The sequence below is a fragment of the Cyprinodon tularosa genome, unplaced genomic scaffold (assembly GCF_016077235.1).
Source record: "Cyprinodon tularosa strain WSP-4 unplaced genomic scaffold, ASM1607723v1 ctg111, whole genome shotgun sequence".
Classification (NCBI taxonomy): Eukaryota; Metazoa; Chordata; class Actinopteri; order Cyprinodontiformes; family Cyprinodontidae; genus Cyprinodon; species Cyprinodon tularosa.
The window spans coordinates 965,251-983,389 of record NW_024037905.1 but is presented as its reverse complement, the minus strand read 5'-3'; the positions used below and the strand labels follow the sequence as shown (position 1 = coordinate 983,389).

General features: G+C 37.1%; 1 protein-coding gene across 1 annotated transcript in view; it reads right to left on the bottom strand.

Moving 5' to 3' along the window:
* plxna4 (plexin A4) overlaps positions 1–17,270 on the bottom strand; it is a 270,146-nt gene extending 252,876 nt beyond the window's left edge. Inside the window, exon 1 of the mRNA XM_038298573.1 lies at positions 16,804–17,270. The gene's annotated coding sequence lies outside the window, so the exon portion shown is untranslated. The remainder of the gene's footprint in view (positions 1–16,803) is intronic.
* Positions 17,271–18,139: the final 869 nt, after the last annotated feature.

Here is an 18,139-nt window from a genome sequence, read left to right as displayed (position 1 = left end):
ATTAAACTGATCCCCACTGATACAATAAACAGATGGCATACAAACTTCTCTCAGAAAGGCAGCAGTGGGGGGAAAAAACAAGGACACGGAGGATAGAAGGCGGGTTGTCCTTGGTGTTTACATCAAGACGTGGATTAGCGGCATGGATTACTGTCACAAGATACCCCGTCAAGATCAGGGTTAGGAGGTCTAATCCACCACAGGGCTGTTGATATTGCAGTGAAAGCCCTCTGATTGCACTGTCGTCTGGGTACATGTCAAACGAATGCAAAAACATAAACTGGCTTATGAACATCACAGATACACATGTAGAAATCAAAAATATTTTAAAAGGATCTAGATCCCTCCGATGACTATTTATGAATAATTCAAAGCAGTATTCAAGTTTTTAAACCATTTCCAAGGGAAATTAAACGAGTGATTAATCACAGTTCATAAACAGATTTTTCTGTTCACTGGAGAGCATTAAAGAGAAGTAACAAATCTTATCTTTAAACACTTATTTTACATTCAGGCCATGGTTAATAAAAGCAGAATGAAAAAAAAAAAAACAGTTTCCGCATTCAAACAAAGAGTTGTCAGTATTTTTACCTCTCTATAAGTAGATTAATTTCCAAGGCAACCTTGTTTGGTTTGCTATGGCAACGATAAATTGGTGCAGAATTATAAAGAAGAAAAAAAGCAAAGTAAAGCAGCTTGCTCCGAGATTGAACTCTGTCAGCTTGATTTAAAACTCACCTGAATATTATTTAAATAAAAAAAAATCTTCTCTCTCAAACCCAAACACAGATCATAGTCCATGGTTTAATCACAAGAATACTGGACTATAGTACTGTGATGTTCAAACCAATTTTTAAGTCATGCGTTTCCCTTATGATTAATTTAAAGACAATTTCAAACTAAGCAGCATGGACCTCCATTATGCTTAAATAGATGTGCATGTTTTATAGCTGGCAAAATGTGATTAAGGAATTGCTGTGCCCTTTTATCAAGATGTAAAAACAAATACTTAATTTTCTCTTATCCATTAAGAAATGAAAGCAATTTTCTAACAGGAAACAAGTTCATGGTTGAAGGAAAATAATACACTATAAGGAGAACAAACACTTTAACACTCAACTTTAAGTGTGCCTTTTTTTTTAAATATATTGTTTTCTTGTCACAGGTATCCATCCCATTTGTTCTCCCAGAATAAGAATCATATCAAAGAGGCAGAAATCTAACCAAGTGGCCTGTCAAATGGCTTCCATCCGCCTGTCTCCTCTCCTGGCTGAATTCTCCTTTTTTAACCTCATATCTGGGAATTACACATCCTCGTTAGGAGCTCAGAGTTCAAATACAGATTGTTTTTTTAACAGGTGCCTGAATATGATTATCCAACGCTTGCCACTTAAGGCTGCAAAATAACTGAATAGTTAGACATTCATGTTTTGCAACAAATTAATCAAATATAAAACAGGCTGATAACTCCACACAATCCCACACATGCTTTGCTCTGGCTGCAGTATTTGCTGGTGTGGCTTTTGACTGGTAGTTTGTGATCAGTGCAGATCTAAATCTCTAAGTCATTACTGTTGAAGGACGGTCATTAGCACCTTACTCTGATAGTTTAGACTTGTACAGATTACCTGTAAGGGAGAATTTTTGGACTACAGACAGTACCACACTAGATATGTATGAAAATAATGTGTTAATATATAAATCAGACTGTATAAGAACGGCTTGGCCATTTTTTGAGAGAGCATAAATGATCCAGGTCATTAAATCAAGACATTATCCAGTACTCTAAAGTGAAAGCCAAATGAAAACATTGCTTCCATCAACTTCTAGTTACTGTAACTAGAAAACAAAATAGGTTTTCTCCATACAGTGGGTTATTTTTAAGAATTAATTTTGTCTTTACCTTCTCTTGAGGAGCCTTTTGCCTCTTATCATTGTTGTTTCTTTGGTTTCAAACATATTTTTTTCCCATCAGCACATACAATACACTGCAGTATCTTTGAAGGTAAAATTACTGATTATTTTTGCTTCACCATAAGCTTCACCATAACACAAAAGAATGTCACACTACTGTGTATTTGTGTATGACTGCATATTTCAGTGTAATAAACCAGAAGATTCTTGCTTTCTAAGTTTATTCAGGCTCCTACATACTAGCGTTTTCTTTTCTGTGAGGCAGACATCCTGTATACTTTTTAGACTTTGCTTTTTTGTGTGATGAAGCTTATAGTTATAGAGGCTCAGTTTATCCTGAACTGTCTCTATAGCTATGCTGCTATGGGCTTAGACTGCTGGAGAACAGAGGGAGCCCTTTTAATAATTCAGTTTCTTTATCTCTATTGTCCTTTTCTGCAGAATTTGTCAATTCAACCTCTCACTTTATCCTTTCTTTGCATTTTCTCATCATAGTAGCTTCATCTGGTTTGTTTCCATTTGGCTTTGGCACCATCCTGGAGAGAAATATCAGCTGAGCTCCTGCCATCTGCACCTTTGCGTATAGATGCTGGAGGCTGCCCTGTTTTTATGTGTAATCATGCTTTTTCACTCTAACTGTACATGCTCTCTTCATCCTCGGACATGGGAACTGACTCGGAGCTCGTCTGCTTGGCTATGTTTTCCTGGACAGGGCCACATGTGTAGCTGGTTAACAGTTAACTTTTGTATCTCTGCTTCTTTATGCATGTCTGCTTCTTGCTGTCGAGTCAATCGGTCGATGCAATCAGCGTGTTTTTTCTTAGAAAACTTTGAACCAATCTGTATCTGATCTGTATGATCTGTAATCAGCGTGTTTTTTCTTAGAAAACTCTGAACCAATCTGTATCTGATCAGTATGATCTGGTTATTTTTTTTCTCTCTAAAGGGCCTTGACATGGCATGAGCTGTGAATTGGCACTATACAGTATAAATAAACAACTGAAATGTATCAGGCTACTAGCAAGACACTGAAGAACTTGTGTCAGCCATGTGTTTCAGGTGTGTGTCAGGAGAGGTACATTTAACAGACCTCGAGGACTGCAATATAAGGCCCCCGTATTAAAAATGATAGATTTGGAAATGTTGGTGGCATTTTTGAAAGCAAAGTCTATATTGTCTTTGGCAATGGCCAAAGTCTGGCAATGGCCCAGACTATCCCAGTAAAACAGGATACATTCTGTCAAGCTAAACCAAACCCATTTCAACTTAAATCCAAGCAATAATTGAATGCTTCAACTGAGACAATGCTAAATGCACAAACATTCAACTAAGTCCAGTTTTTTTTTTAAATCCTATACTGGTGCATTACTAAACAAAGGCTAATAGCCAGCTAATGTAGTAATAACGAAATGAGAGAGATAGTTACAACAACTTAGACACTGAGACCCCAGAATCAAAATAGAAAATAAAACTGAATAAAAAACTGACTTAAAAATAGTAGATACAAATTAAGAGGTTAGACGATTTTTGTAATAAAAACAAAAATCAGAATTTCTTCAAAGCATGCACTGCATATACAAAAACATCCCAAAAAACTAAATTGCCTCACTAATGTCCAGAACAGTATTTAAGTACCGTAGTTGGGACTATAATTGAACAAGAAAAAAATTTGTGAGCGCAACAGCTTAAATACAAGGAGGTTAAAAAAACTACCAAAAGAAATATATTTTAATTGGAAGTTTGATTTAATTTCAGTGTCCCCAGTGACTGGAGTAGTAATCAGGACAAAAACCAAAGAGGACAGGGTACAACATATTACAACATTCCCTTTCAGCATTCAAATTAAACCAAAAAACAACCAAACTAGAGAAGAGCAGAGCTTGTTTACAACTTCTTTTTAAGGTCTAATCTGCCAGCGAGGTGATCAAACATTAGAAAGAAGCAGTAAGTCTTCACCCAGCATTTTGATAAGCCTGAGCAGAACCATGGAAATAAGCCACACAAATTAAATTCAGGGAATATGAATAACGGTGCTTAATTTCCCATATAAACATGCCAGATTACCTGCAGCATAAAGTATCAGTATGTAGACATAATGACAGTGCTTGAGGGGGAAGGTGCGGAGGAGTTGTGGACCAGGTTCAAACATGTTTAGAAACAGTTGGTGCCTTGAGGATCAACAACTTTCACTGAATTATTTGAATAAATCAGCATTGGGCAAAGAAAAACAATGTTAAGCAAAAAGAGACTGTCAAAATAGCAGACTTGAAACTGATCAGAAAATACCACACAAATCCGGTGACATTTATCTAAATATCTTTCAAGCTCCCCTAACTGTTAGACTCAATATGAAACCCCCACCACCCACTGCACCAATGAGTGAATTTAACGCTCACTATGCAAGGTTACAAATACTCAGAAATGCCATGCTGGCACCAAAAACCTGTAACCACAAATGTATCATTGTAGTATCACACATCACATATTCCACATTGCATGATGATTGCAGCTTATCAGGCATCAGGACAAAAAAAAACAAAAAAACATTGACATGCCAAACTAACTGCATCTCGGTAAAATCAGGTTTTACTAAGTAAGATCATAAGAGGTAACCTGCTTAAACCCAAATATCTCATCATGATCATCTTTTTATTTCTAATGTCTACCGATATTTTACTTCATCTTCAATCTTAATCATTCAGAAACAGCAGGTAGTTGCGTCTTTGTTCTTTCTTCTTTTTGAACAGCGCGGATACAGACTTGACCTCTGAGATTAACGTCCTAAACAGGGAAGCTTGATCATTCTAAAGGCTTTGTGGCGATTATAATAAAAGGACGAATGGCTGCTTTGATTTGTCTCTTAATCTGTTTCTACACAGACTTTCAAAATTTTCACCTAGCAGGTTTACCCTGACTCAGAAACAAATCATCTTTGACAAAATTAGAAATAGATATTGAAGTCAGGGCAAGGAAAAGCAAAGTGTTTGCATTTTTTGATCTAATTGAAACGGCAGTGTAAACACAAATCTAGACTGAAGTAGATCACAATGCACATCTGTGAGCCTCATCAGCGCAGTGGATGATTTGGTTTAGTCAAAGCATGTGGATTACAGCTCTCCCTACTAATCCTTTGAAGAAATGTCTTTAAGATGCCAGTTGTTCATGATGCACAGCTGGTACAAGAATCACTGCTTGTTCCATTATTAATCTGTTATATTTTTCCTAGTTATCCACCCCTAAGCTCCTATTATTCCACTAAGACAAGAAAAGAATACATAATACAATCCAGTAAACCAGAATTATGACAAAGTTTAGAAAAAGGTTGTTTTGACACATTGGACTATGCCAAAAAATATATAAACAGCTACTAAATAGCACAATAAATTTACAAAAACTGTAAAATTTAAAGTATATTAGTGGGCGCCATGGTTATTAGAATTTTTATAAATGTATAAATACAATAACACATTGTGTCACATTTGAAAAACTTGCTTAGAGTGATTTACTATCAACTTTTGACTAAATTATAGAAATTTAGGGAATATCAAAAACTAAAATTTACTTTTTTTTTGTTTTTTTCTTAAGTCAGATTTGTAGTCTATGATCATCAGATTATGATGGTTTAACATGGACAAATATAATGTTTTGTTTTAAAGCAAGTTCTTCTTACAAAATAAAATGTTGCATACATGGTTCCAGAGAAATACTGACAGATTTACTGAACATGCTTTTGACTATTTGCTTTTCATTTTTGTAAGAGCTTTTCCAACTGCCTTTGTGGAAAACTAAACTAGAAAAATACATCCATGCCATAGTTTGTCTTCCTGCTATCCAGGACACATTACCTCAGTCAAAGCCATGTGGGAGAGATGGAAAATGTGGGACACACGAGTGAAGACAGAAATGTCTACACCTGCAGAGACTTGCAGCCTCAAGTGTAACGATCTCAGAAAACTAAAAAATGAGCAGTTTGACAAGATGTGTCAAATGTGCCCTCAGAACTGCTGAGATACTCCTGGTTTAAACACATTCTGTGAAACACGCCGTACATCTGTTACCACCTGGAACTGATAAACGAGCAGAAACAGAAAAGTGGATGCGTAATTTCCATAAAAGGTCAAAGCGAAAATGAGAAATTTATTATAAGAAATGACTATGATTAAGTGAGTTGATATTTAAGCTGCTCTGTTGTGTTAACATGTCCTTATTTCTAAAAACGTACTTTGCACACATTGAAATCCATTTCTGTGCACTATTTTAATATCTACTGGAAAACACTAAAACCAATATTGTCATAAAGCAGTATAGTAGGTAAAGAATGCCAGTGATTTTAAATAATTGTCTGTAATTAGAAAAGCAGCCCACTGTGAGCTAGAAATAGACTTGTTTACAATGTTAAAGTTGAACTAGTCAAATCAAAGGAATTGAATAATTAATGGAGTATAATTATGGCCATTAATGTAAATTTAAACAGACCTTGAAATTAAATGAAAGAAAAAAAGCTATTTTTTTTTTTTGCCTCTGCTGCTGTAGTTCAAATTAAAACTACAGTAAAACTTCTGCAAAATAAATCAGGAAAAAAAGATAAAAAGGAAAATCATTCAGTTCCACTTTCTGTAGAGCCTTGCTAAGGTACTTGATGTCACAACAACAAAGTGTTTATTTTTATGTGAATTTGATGTGAAAGATCAACACAGTTTAGTAGAAAACAAAAATCACTTAAAAAGTATAAATATTACAAATTCCAAAATTTCAATCAGAGAAATATTTGTACATTTGTACTGACTCTCCTCTTTCTGACCCCATAAAAATCCAATACAAGTTCGATTTAATTTGAAGCAGATAAAGCAAACATTGGAAGAAGCTTGGCCACACTGAAATGTCAACTGGAAGAATCAAAGTAAATGAAGGCTGAAGAAGAAAACACAAAGTTCCCACATTTTCAGTTTAAAAAAAAAAGAAAAATGTTAACCCCAAAAACATCCATCTCACAATTCTGCACTACTTGGTACCATCTTATCTGCCCATTGAAGAAAGCAGCCTAATCTGTTCAGAAAGCCTCATGTACAGACTCTACATTCAAAACATGAGTAGTGTTGGGAAAGAAAATGATAAAAGAACATTTCCAAATCAAAAGCTCCACAAGAAACTTAAGTTAAAACTTTCATTGTTACTGTCTTAACTAGGCCTAAAACAATTGATTATTGAAATAATCGTCAACTAATTTAGTAATCCATTCATCTTTAACTTGAATTTAGAGACTCTAAAACATGCCTTTAGCTGAAAGACCAACGCCCTCAAACCAGTTATTAAACATAAATAGTAAAAAATATCCAAATATTTTGTAAGGAAGATGAAACCCTTGTTTAGTCCATTAATATGCTCTATCCAGGAGTGCTCAAATAACACAGGTTTTGGTTCACTTGGTTGTGCCTTGGTTAAAATTCTGTGTAATTACAAAGAACCTTTTGCCATCCAATTATTGAATGATTAATCAAAAAAAAAAAATTAAAAAAGGGTTCGCCAGATTAACAGATTAGTGAAATAGTTAGTCGCAGCCCTAGGATACGCTCTCAGCTAACTTTTCCATAAAAATACATGGAGGAAAGACTTAAATAGCTACTAAAGAAAAAGCAGACAGAAATTTGGCAAGTTGGCCAATAGCTATAAATCTTTAAATCATCCTTAGATCAACATGACAGTTTTTGTTTTTTTTTCATTAACAAACATTGGCACATTACCAGAAAAATTGTATAATAAAAGGTGGTATGGATTTGGTTTACTGGGGCACAAAATATTTGCAAAGGATGATTATGTTATCATCTTAAAATCCTAAAAAATGAAGGGTGACAGATAAAAAAAAAAAAAAGGTTTCAAAAAATAAAAATAAACGTTGAATTCCCAAGCCAAACACTCTCCACCTTAATCAAATTAAAAAAAAGGGTCACCAATTGAAAAATGAGAAAACCAAGTTCAGGCAAGTTTACACTTCAATGGATGCATTTTCACAGCCCCTCCCTCCTACTGGTTACCTTCCCTAGCTCTAAGCCTGTGGCATAAACACATCAGACAAGCGTTCCACCCAACAGTCATTTAAACAGCAAGCAACAGCATGCAAAATTGTTATGCAGCATTTCACCACACTTTTCCCTCCTGCCTTGCTTTTGACTTTCCATGGTGAGTCATGGCCATTTTTATACTTATAGAAAAATTGAGAAACCCCTTTTTAACACAGACTAGTGCATGGTCCTGCATGTTAGGTTGCAATATCTGCCTAGAGGGCCTGTAACAGCCCTGTCAAAGCTTTACTGCAATCACAGGCAGAACAAAGGAGGAAGAAGAGCAGGTGGCTGAGCGGAGGAATGAAACTCTTAAAATGTTACACATCTGTTTGTAGGCTTAAATGAACATTTCTGGTGAGCAAATGGTAAAAATATAAAGGAGAATTCCTCAATCTATTACAAATAACTTCTCGTACAGTAATCATAGCAAATCATTTTGGGCATTCGGATAAAAATTTAAGGCTTCACATCTGTTAGACTTAAGAACTTTTCCATTTTCTGCACCTTAGAATAATGATAATTATTTGTGATGTTCAGGGAGTACTCCGATTTTCTCTTGTCCATTTAAACTCTAAAGTGAATGAAACTGAACAAAATATAACATCCATCCATTTTCCATCACACTTATCCCAAGCGGGGTTGCGAGGGGTGCTAGCGCTCCATCTCTATCTGTCTACAGACGAGAGGCGGGGTACACGCTGGACAGGTCGCCAGTCCTTCACAGGGCAACAACAACACAGAGACCAACAAACAACCATTCACGCACACACACACCTGCGAAGAATTTAGAGATGCCAATTAACCTAACAGTCATGTCTTTGGACTGTGGGAGGAAGCCGGAGTACCCGGAGAGAACCCACGCATGCTAAGGGACAACATGGAAATTCCATGCAGAATGGAACCTGGAACCTTCTTGCCGCAAGGCAGCAGTGCTACTCACTGCTCCACTGAGCAGCCCCACAATATAATATGTTTAAGTAACTCAACAGCCATTACAGTAGCAAGGACAAATGCCGTAAAAAGAGCCTAAACTGACACACAATGTCTGTAGAAACATGAGAATTATTTTCCTCATCAACTACTATACTTTTAATTATAAAACAAGCAAACAATAACCTATATTTGTTATTTTAGCTAAATTAATTACTTAATCGCTTTCCACTCATGGCCATAATAAACTCCAAATAATTTATAGTACGGCATTAAAACATGAAACACATTAGGAAAAAGAATAAATAAAAGTTAGTGAATGTTGAATAGGTAAATTGACTGGCAATTGACTGGTTGTTGCTTCCACATTCACATATCATGAGATGCCGTTAAATCATTGCCTTATCCATTGAGAATAGGATTCTCTCAAGCTGTTGAAGCTGGTCTTACGTTTAAATGACAGATTTCATAAATCTTTGAATTCTTTAAGTTCAATACAAGAATCTATGTTTCCATATACTTCCCTTGGGAACTTCAGCCAGGTAATTTGGGGAATTTCAGAAGTTAGAAAGTTTCAATAGTCATTTTCAGTAATTTAAACAGTAATTTAAAGTGAATGTGTAAAAAAGAACCCTGATATAAGCATATTACTATATGACATTTTTAGGTCAGATATTAACACCTCACATGAAATATGTTTCCCAAATAACAAAATCTATACCTAATTTCCTTTGTGTCAGCCACATGCACAAAGTTGTAGTTTCAATCTTCTGCTAAAAAGAAAAAAAAAATAGCCTTAATAGTTGAGGGTTGTAGAGGCCATTTGTGCATGTAACGGAGGAATCAACAGGGCATGTAATTGATTTAGCTTTAGTGCTTCTCGCAGTAAGCAAGATACAAGTGATTTAAAATCTGATCAGGGGAGTTTAACTCAACAGAACCCTGATGTACCCAACCTGTGCTTGGTGTCAGCATTCATTAGAGTACATTCTACAAGCATATCTGTTTATTTACAAAAATAAATCAGCCAGAGAACTAATGCTTCTTAATACGGCAACCATAATAATCAGTGAAAAGATAATTAGAATTATTCCCAATCTTGATCATTTACATGCTAAATTACTAACACAAGTACAATAAGACCTTATCAGGTGTAAATGTCGAAATCTAAAAGTTCTAATATTGTTCTGTTTTCATACAAACTGCAATTCTACAAATACAAAAATCCCTGAAACTGGCTGGTGAGAGTTTGGCTGTTAGCCAATCAATGCCCAAATCCTATCTACACTAAAGAAATATATGCAAGGAAAGCAAAAGGGAGGCAGACAAGAAAGAATAAAACACAAACCCTGTGTAATCCTTGTCAATTCCCTTTGTAATATTCCTCTTGTTATTTTGCAAGACAGTGATGTGTCCTTAAGGGAAGGAGGGGACAGGAAGAGGTGAACTAATTGTAGAGGGAATTACATCGAGTTGGTCCTCCCACAGTCCTTCTACCCTTTGGCTAAATAAGCAGCAGGGGTTTCCCTTCAACCTGCTGTTCTACAATTACTGTGATAACACTGCATAGTGATGTTCACTCACACCAAAAGCAGACGGAAAGTGTCAAGATAAAAGAACGAGTCTAACAGAATATGACAACATCAGAAAGGTATATAAACACTTAAATCCTTAAAGGAAACCTACAAGATCAATCCGGCTAGGATGCTGACTCACGTTTGTAAATACAATACAGTAATGATCTTGATAATAGCACTTCATCCCAAGAGGAGTCTGCAAACACAGCAATATTAACCCTCATTAAATAGATTTAACAATTGCCATCCCACTCATGAGTGATTTGGATTTGGTTTTATTTCCATTTTGACTGAAAGCTCAATGTGATGGAGCGAAATGCAGGTATACTTTTTTTTTTCCTGGGTTGTTTTCTAACAGTCCTACTTTTTAAAAGATCCTATTGGAGCTCAGAACTAAAAAGGAAGTCACCGACCTCTTTCAGCACCAAACATTGAGAGCATTGATTCCCTTTTCAAGTTGAAACAAGTTCGAATTTTCTAAAGAGCATCACTTATTAGGGTCAATCCACAGTGTTACCAAAGTGATAAAGTTCAAGGGAGTTGAAGCCTATGATGAATGTAGTTTTTAGAAGCAAAAGACTGCAAACAACCTTTAGAAGAATGATGAAAAGGGGCTCATGATCTGTTGGTTGACCTACTAAATGTCTTCAGGATAAAGAAATATGATGCTGTAGAATATTATTCATACTGCTTGAACTTTGTCACACTGAAACCACAGAGTTTTAAAGATACATTACTGATATGTATAAATATCCATCCAAATACCCATCTAAACATACTGTGCAATTACCCAGTATAATAATCCTACTATAAAAAATAAAAATAAAAAAAGCTGTCATATGTGGACACACTGTGTAAATACTGTATATATATATATCCCATGCACCTTTTTCATCCTTTGGCACGTTCTTTTTTTACTACTTGAGCTGATGTAACGAGTAAATTAATCCACTGTGAGATCAGTCAATCATATATAAAGTCTCTGCTTTTATGAAGCATATTGCAACGTCTTAGAGATTTTCTTTCGGGATTCCTAAGAATCTGGTTAGACTCCTTTGGTAAAAAAGCAGCATTATATTTCCAAAGCAGCATTTTGCATTCGGGCCAAAATGGCGATTTTCAAATAAAATGACCAAAAGGGCATACCTGTATCATTTGCTCTGCAAATAAAACCACTTTTTATGGTCTTCTTTCCACAAGTGGTAGATTGGTAATCTTGGGTAAAGGTCAGATGTATACAGTGAACAACTAAGAGCTGTCCTTTCCACAGATTCTCCCACCTGAGCTAAGAAATCCAGCAGGATATAGTCCACTAACACTTTAATTGTGCCATATTCTTGGGCAGATTGAAAGTGCTCTGAGTTATTCTTTTGGAATGTGGTTTTAAAAACCTGACCCTGCTTTGGGCCCAATCGACCAAAGGATTCCTTTAAGTCAGTCTTAGAAAAAGTTGTACTTCACTGTGTGGTTATTTCAACAGTTTAAAGAGTGAACAAAATAAAGAAAACAATCCATGCAGCACGTTGTCCTTGAAGTATGTTGTGCAAATCAGAGAAAAGAAAATTGGGTAATAAGATAATATTGTGAGTCAAGTGTTTCTTTTTTATCTGAACTAATGGAGCATGCAAGTATATGTTAATGTGTTACAGACTGCTCCTTGGCATTTTTGTGCAAAGACCAGAATGAAAGCAGAATCAGAAGCCTAATCCATGCAAGGACTTAGAGCATCAGTGAAGGAGCAAATGAGAACGAACATGGGGCAATAAAAAGCCCTAAGACTGTGTGCAATTTTCTCATCATTTCATGCATCTGAAACAAAACTAATTTACTGCTAGTCATGCTTGACTTGGTGCACACAAGCATATGAACCAATATGCCACAGCACGTCAACAGCCGCTGCATCAAAGAGAAGTGTTTATACATCAGAGTCACAGCTCCATATGAATCATAGGGACCTCGGAGAAGCGCCTAATATGGTCTTATCAAAAAGAGCAGTCTGGCAATCCCACTGATGTGCTGCTGCCTTTCCATATCCCCCTGCCTCACATCTACAACATCCTTTTCTCCATTTATACCCTTCCTCATAGGTCATTCCAATGTCAAAGCAGTCTGTTTTTTTGTTCTTTTTTTTCGCACTCTTTTTGCCTGGTAATGTACACAAATACACACACAAAGTTATGCACTTGGCAGCTTAGAGTGAGGAAGAAAGATATGGAAGAAGACAGCTAGAGGCAGAAACCGCAAGAGAAGGACTGAGTAATAAGTTGAAATAATAGCACCAGGGAATCCTAGAGGGAGGAAAGAAAAAATATGCAGCTGTGATAGTAGCATGTGCATGTGTTAAACCCCTTAAAATAGGAAATTGACATCTTAGTATGATTTTCAAGTCAAGTAACCTTTTTTTAAACAGTAAAAACACACATGTAGACAAATCTTTGTAGTTGGAAGCATATGCTGACTTAACAGATCAGACAAGAGCAAAAAGGGTTCTCATTAAAAGAGAAGCTGTCTCTTGTATTGATTTCTTCTCAAAGCATTCACAAATCTTTTTGTTTGGAGATCCTTAGTACGGATCCTTGCTGTCATTGCTGGGGCAAACATCAATAGCAAAGTGGTGCATAACAAAAGGCTTAATTACAAACTTGTAAGCCGTTATTCCCTTTAATGTACCATAAAATTCCCTGACTTGAAATTTTATTTCATCAAAAAACAAAAAACAAAAACATAACCAACAGAGAGTCTCTTGCAGTATCAAAAAATATATTTGGCCACTCTGATTCACCTACCGGTAAATAAACCAGTTGGTATTTTATAAGTAGAGCCTTTTTGTGAAAGTCTGGAAGCTTTGTTAGAGATCAACAGATGAAGGCCAAGGAGAAATTCCAGACATATCAGGGATAAAGTTTTGAAGACGTTAAAACAGGGCTTGGAGGTCTTGCACAATAATAAACCTACCAAGATGTGGCTATTCATCTAAAGCAAGTGGCGGGCCAAGGAAAACCAATCATCAAAACGGTGCACTCCACTGGTCTGACCTTTATGGAAGCAAAGAATGAAGAAAGAAGAAATGCAGTTTCACACAAGCCAAGGTGGGGGACGCCGGTGGCAGCATCATGATGTGGGAACACTTTACAAGAAGACAGCAACCATGCATGTAAAGCAACAGCTACAACGAAGCATACTTATGTGTTACAGTAACACCCAAGTTAAAGTCAAGCACTAAATCCAATGTTGGCCTTAACCACGAAAGAGATCTGCAAAGCTGGAAGAGACGTATCGTCCCTCTAAAAACATGAACAAAGTTTTAACTCAGAGATGTTGCATGCAAGTACATGCAGGAGTTTAAATCTCCTTCCACTTCAGCATCAACTAACAAAACAGATACATGCTTTTTTTATTGTAAAATGACTAAATATGAAAAGGTATAACAGAAGTGAATTTACCGTAGCAGTCATTTTACAAAGCTAAAAAAAAAAAGGATCAAACTACCTAAAACCCACTGACAGGTTAACACCCCTGCACTTATTATCTCTTACTGCTCTGAAATATGCTAGACGCAACACGGTGGGAAGAACAGTTGGGGAGACAGAAATACAATTTGCAATCTCCTCTGTGGTGTTGGGTGGCGTGAGAGAGGAGCGAGCCTAATTGGACACTGGCCTGTGTCTGGTAGTCCTGTCACAGCGCAGAGGGGTGTAAGTGTGTACAAGTGAGTGAGGGAGGGAGGGAAACAGAGAGAGAGAGAATGAGAACAAACAGAGAACTCCATTCAGGTCTAATTCACAGACGCATCATTCAGTCTGACATGACGATACGTCTCTGTGACCGAGGTATTCATATGGGGCCTCGCCAGCCATTCACAGATGCATCCTTCACACCCACACTCAGCCACACAAACACACTTCCGCTGGATCTTGCCTACATGGCCACTAGGCATTGATATCACTATGGAGAATGTGTCAGAGATTTTCCCCCATTCATAATGAGTTAGTTTTCCCCTTGACATGAAAACCCTGCAAAGATTTAATGCGGTGCTTATTCTTGCAAGGGTACTGCCCCATAACGCTGTTAATGTCTTCACTACTAAGGCTGGAGTGAGAGTTTATCCATTAGCAGGTCGTAATATTGACAAGGCCTGCTCTGCAGGTCCAAACTGCTGTAACACTGGCCGACAGACAGGGGCTGGTATGTCAATGAGGTGCTTATGTGCCAATAAAGGCTAGAGTTTCAATTCCTATGGAAGCTTTTGATAGACAGCACACAGGGAGAGGAAGAGAAAATGGAAAGGTCTGAGTTTTTACTGCTTGCACAGAGGTCAACTCTCAGAGAAAATTTAAGCATGCAAAACAATTAAACAATTGGGCTGTTGGTTATTGCTCAAGTAGAATATTTTGCTCCCAGAGGAAACATGAGGAAAGATCCAGAAATGTGTTGAAATATGATATAGAGAAAAAAAGCTTGTCCTAATTATGCAAAGAAATGTCAAAATACAGTTTGAAATAATTAAAATTCCTGCTCACAGTCAACCATCCTCCAGCAGTCTATCCCCATAAATCTTATAATAGCTGTCTGTAGCATTGAGGTATCCAACCATGTTCTTCAAAACCAAAAATCCAGCAAGAATTATGCAATTTCTCATACTAGAAGCCTAGTACAATGAATCAAACTCTGCCTCACAAGCCTGTGAACCACACTGCCCCTAATGGATATCTAACATACAGCTTTGTCTTTCCACCTATATGTTGAATGATTTAGATTAAAAATGGGATCCTGTTTTGTTTCTTTTATTAAAAACTCCAAAAACCACATAAATGTAGGGATATTTGTTACTCATTTACAGATAAAGAAAAACAAAAAAAAAAAAAACAATATTTCAAAATTGGCATGGGAAGAAATAAGCTGAACTGAGCCATGACTAAGTTTTATAAGGAGAAAGAAACCAGTAGAGGGGCTCAGAGCCACTGCTGTAAAGAGGATAACCATTTTCAACAGGGAAGAGATCATGTCAGGGATCACGAGCCAGGACTAACCATACTAGCCAGTTTTAGTTTGTTTTTGTTGTGCCCACGATTATTCATGCTACATGTCAAAACAGCTTTCAATGAGTTCCTTCTTTCATCTCCATTTCAATCAGTTCAGACTCCAACAAGCCTTCACAAGTGTAGATGATAGTGTTGCATGAAAATTACCATGAGCTGTAATGAGCAGGGCAATATTTAACCTAACAATCCAACAAAAGAAAATTACAGCAAGCTTACTGCATTAAGGAAAGAAGATTCCCATAACACTTAAACGAATAAACGAAGATGTACTCTAAATGAATATTTATCATATTTCACATTACTTTTCTGGCTAATTAAAAAAAATCTAAAGTGTTAAATAAAGCTTCCAATAGATTTGATTCCATATAAGTTAATAGGCTTCTATTTACAAATATGCCCTAAAATAAAATAATAATAAAGTGCATAAAATCAACTGACCTTAAACTAAGACAAAGTCCAGACAGATGCCATGAGGTTGTCCCTGATATGAAGCTGGGTTTATGAAACACCAATTAAGAATCTTAAAGGACATACCCCAGCAATCTGAACCATTCAGGCATGAATACATTAAAATCAATGTTCTTTTTGGAATGTATACAAAATGATTATATTAAAAAAAAATGTTTTATTAAATCTACTCGAGATCAAAAAGCTGCGTAAAACTAATCCTACACATATCTACATTTATTCATAAAGTTGAACTGCAGCAGTGGTTGAGTAGATATTCTTTTTTAATATCTATTAATATTCCAGATAAAATGATGGGAAATGGAGCGTTACTTAGTTTGACGGTTTCAATAATGTAGAGAAAAGTCTAGACTGAATCCATTTTAAATAAAGGTCTGGACGTGCGTATGTTTAATATAAAGTCCACATTATTTATTTCATTTTAGACAATATATATAACCAATTAACTATTTTAAAGGATTGCAGTATGGAGTGGTCTTTCCTCTATAGCTAAGAAGAAGAATACAAGGCAACGCGAAAATCAGGTTGATATCTGAAACAATCTCGGTTTTTAGTTTCCTGCAGGTTTCAATAGCAAAAAGTTAAGTAGTTGTGTCAGACAGGTGAGTGATCCTGCAGCGGGATGAACGCCTGTCCGGACGCAGGAGCAGAGCGCGCATGGCGCAGCCAGAACAGGTGCAACACGCCTCCTGGCACCTGGATGGTGCAGTGGAAACTCCAACCTAATCTCCGGCAGTAAAAACACCAAAAGCGCCTTGAAAGCAACGCTGATCATTGGAACTAAAATCTTAAAAAAGACCATTTCCGTACCTGTAATCTATGCAGAAATCAGCCACAACCGCATCGGCACTGCGGAGAAGGGGCACCTCCACAGCAAATCCCAACTCTGCTTACTCTCTCACCCCGCAAAAAAAAAAAAGAGTGAAATGTTCAGAATAACAATCCTGATCAGAAGGCTTGTTGACTTTAAATCCCTGGCAGCGGCGCAGTTAAAATGTGAATCCTGCACTGGGAACAGAAATAGCAGCAGACTTCCAGCGGCATTCCCCGATCAGCCTCTACACCAAGCCGCTTTGAGCGCTCTCAGACCCAGGAGCCGCACCTCCCATCTCCCGGCGAGGACTCACTTAGTATGCCGTGGGAAAAGCTGCTGCGCCTTGCGCGGGATATACCGCAGGAGGCTGCGTCTGTGTGCGTGAAGGTGCGTGCGTGTAATAGAGATGTGACTCAGTGCGGTGCTCCTGCCCTACTGAGGCGGCTGCTGCTGCTGCGGAGAGCGAAAGAGAGAGAAGGGAGGGAGGGAGGGACGGCCAGAGGTGGAGAGGAAGGCAAGGAGACTTGTTTGGAGGATGGAGCCTCCACCAGTGTTCTCACCTGCGTCCGCAGTGACATCTCAGATCAGGGGATGGGGTGGGGGATTCATTTTAGATTCTTGGAGCCTTGCTGTGGGGCTTTACGCATTCTGGCCATAAACATCCAGCCCGCATCCATTTCTATTTGCAAGGCGAACATTTTTCAAGAGGATCTAAATCACTAAAATAGTGTCACTTCTAGTTTCAACACCTAAACGAAAAAAACTAAATGATGCAACTTATAATGTGGCTTCACTTTATGTTAGAAAATATGCAGTGAAGCCAGGAGAGTGTTGATATAATGCGTTCATCCCGTTAAGAATGAGATTTGGCAATGCCAAAATATATTTTTTTTAACAATACCAGGGTGAAATGATCAGATCATCGGATTTGTATCTAATCTCGGGATCATTTAAAAGCTGAGATTAGGCATACACAGCAACATAATAACGACCCCTGCATGGTTCTGAGGGATCCCAATCTGTTCTCCCCCCACCTCCTAATGATGATATTTTACATGCCTCGGGAAAGCACCCCCACCATCCTTTTGCATTTAAAGCAATTAATATTCTAAAAGCCTAATTATGTAATAATGTATTCAGCAAAATAGGCTGCATGGTGATGATGCTGGAATAACGCATTCTCCTTAAAATAAGACTTATGTGCACAGCAAAGCTATTTTAGTCGAATCCATCACTAACACTTTATTAAGGTATTATTTTTGTTTGTGATCTATTGGTTTCAAAGTACCCTTAATAGTAAAAATATACCCAATCCAAATAAACATTTACCAG